This window comes from Stylophora pistillata, chromosome 1, assembly GCF_964205215.1.
Source record: "Stylophora pistillata chromosome 1, jaStyPist1.2, whole genome shotgun sequence".
In the NCBI taxonomy this organism is placed as follows: Eukaryota; Metazoa; Cnidaria; class Anthozoa; order Scleractinia; family Pocilloporidae; genus Stylophora; species Stylophora pistillata.
Window position 1 is genome coordinate 40793024 of NC_142519.1, and position 3018 is coordinate 40796041.

Below are 3018 nucleotides of genomic sequence, written 5' to 3' on the forward strand. Positions count from 1 at the left end.
AGACATATACAAGCCTCCCGGTGGCACAAGATCTCGCCTCAAAAATGGCACCGAGCCTTTGATCTTCCCATGGAAGACTACTTCTGATCCAAAACCGAAACGACGCGTGTTAGTTCGTCAGAGGTCGGACGGCAAGTACTTCTTTGAGTAATGCAGGTGTAGAGCAAATGGAGCTAGAAAGTCTTGACGATGTGTCGCTATCACGCTCAAGCAGTTCGTCGTCTATAAACATTACACTAGGAGTAAGTCCAGAAGAATAACAAAGTAATGGTGAAAGGAACTCAAACGGACATTAAATTATGCATAGATGACTGGGAAGAGCACTCGTATTCATTTTCTTTTAGTACCAAGGTTACATTTGTCGAGCAGCAAGATTATATAACAATACTTGAAGAGAGGATTGAACAACAATCTCTTCTGATTAGCACTCTAAAGCAAGAAGTAGGACGCCTAAAAAAACAGTTAGATGAAAATGAAAGAAAGACATTCAGTTTGGAGAACTTTAAAGACGACGACAGTGCTATACAATTTTATACAGGCTTCCCAAACTACAAAGCTTTAATGGCTGTGTATGAATACCTTGACCCGAAAGTGAGTAAATTACAGTGCTGGACAGGAAAGACTGTTCCTGATAGTCGCAGCTATCAGGAAAATCCTCAATCCAAACCTGGACCAATAAGAAACCTTACTGGCTTAGAGGAATTTTTTATGGTACTCGTTCGTCTAAAAGTTGGTCTATTCGTCAAAGACCTGTCCGACAGATTTGACATATCTATTGCGGGACACTTTTCAAAAAATTTTACTACTTGGATTAACTTTCTGTGTCTGGAACTAAGACTGATTTTTCCCTTTCGTTCACAATCTGATGAGTTGAGGAACATGCCATTAGAGTTTTCTCGCTCTCCAAGCACTACAGTCATTATTGATTGCACAGAAGTGTTTATTGAAGTGCCATCTTCAATGAAATCTCAGTCAGAAACGTGGTCGAACTATAAGCGCCATAACACTTTCAAAGTGCTTGTAGGTGTGTCTCCCAATAGCCAAGTTATCTTTATTTCCAAACTGTGGGGAGGGAGAGTCTCTGATAAAGTCATCTCTCAGCAATCTGGGATTCTTGATTTGGTTGATGCTAGAGACATTCTAATGGCAGATAGAGGATTTCATATAAAGGTGACATTACCACCAGGCGTCGATCTGAATTTTCCCCCCCTTCAAAGGCACAAGGCAGCAGTTGACTGCAAAAGAGGTTGAGGAAACAGCCAAGATTGCTTCCGTCAGAATTCGTGTCGAAAGAGCAATCGGTAGAATAAAGAAATGCCACATACTTGATGGAGTCCTGCCAATCAATCTTGCCCATGTTGCAGAACAGATTTGTACAGTTTGCAGTTACTTGACAAACTATCTACCACCACTTCTTGAGCCAGGTCACATCGATAACACATAAAAACACTTAATGCTTCATCGCAATACCTTTTGAACACTTAAACCATGGTATACTTTGTGGATGTTGCTTAGAAGTAGGACTATTGATTTTCTCTGCTTACATTATACTAAGTATTTTATGTATACCACTCTGTTCATATTTTATACCAAAGAAACTCAGATACAGTATATATCAAAGGATTGGAAATATAAATAATAGTTAAAAAATCATATCTACTAAGTATACATTGGTCCTTGTGATAATGAGTGTTTAGACTGAACAGCTGTGAAAAACAATGTTGTTATATGTCTAGAAACCATGTTTGTTTCACAGGTTTAATGTGAACACTTAGACTTCATAATTACCATAATCACAAAACATTGAATAGAAATCTTCACTGTTGTAATGTATGGGTATAATTATTAATCATTCACTTGCAAACATAAACATTGAGTGGAGTTATTATTTAACAATCACTGAGAAAAATATTTTTTAAACTGCAATCCTTTGAATAAAACATTTTTACAGTATTAAAATGAGAGAAGAAGATTTTGGGAATTTTTCTTATTTTGAAAATGTTTTCTTACTTTACTGTTGTAAAATATTAAATTGAATATTATTTAAAACATAAATATTTATAGATCAGCCATCCAAACACAAATGCTGCAAAAGTTATATCTATAATGAATATAAGAACACTTACAAACATTTCATCCAAGGTCTGTTCACAAGCAAGCTATTAGAAATCAGTAATTAATCAACAAGAAAATGATTGCATATGACAATTTATTAGTGTCTTGACTCTAATCTATTTAAACTAATTAATTATGAGGACCTTAGTCTTTTAGATTGTCCATAATAAGACCAGCCACAATGTCTGTACCTGGGAACTCCTCGTTTCACTCGCCTGGTGAAAACCTCTGGCAAGAAAGCCTTCTTGTAGAAGTACGTCAAAGCAGGCATTGCTTCCTTTAGCCATCATTTACGGTCAAATTGAACTCTTTGGGCAGCAACATCATCATGGCCAAACCACACAAGAAAGTCTACCCATGGTAGATTACAGACATAAATTTGTCCTTGGATCTGATATGCATGCGCTCTTTTTGAAACTGGGTGTCCATCTACAAGTTTGAGATAGAACTATCACTGCAAGCAAGCCTCTGTGACACTCTTGTGGAGGAGAGATCATACACCAGTCTGTCTAAGCTGGCTCCTAGACCTGATGTTTTCTTGGATATATATGTACCCACTTCAGTCACTGTAAGCTTGGTATTGCCTGCTGCACGATGAAGAGCAACATAGCAGTACACAGCATCCTTTTCATGTTGTATCCCATAGTCAAGTGATGGAACAACTTCTTGTTTTTCTTTTTTGTACATTATATCTTTCAGAAGGAGGTCTGGCTTCTGATAATAGCTTTCTTAAAGTTGGAAGCAGTTAGAACGGTTTCTCATAACTTTTTTCATGCATTGTTCTCATTCTGATATCTAGTTTCCCTTTCAATGTATTTAATTTCCTCATCAGATATTTCTTGTCCTTCAACACAACAGTCAATAATTTGCTTAAATGCTTTGCTACTAATGTTATAGTGATCA

At 36.9% G+C, this 3018-nt stretch overlaps 1 pseudogene; it reads left to right on the forward strand.

Annotated features, from left to right (window-relative positions):
* The first annotated feature begins 879 nt into the window (after positions 1 to 879).
* LOC148742529 (uncharacterized) lies at positions 880 to 1462 on the forward strand (annotated as a pseudogene).
* The last annotated feature ends 1556 nt before the right edge of the window (positions 1463 to 3018 follow it).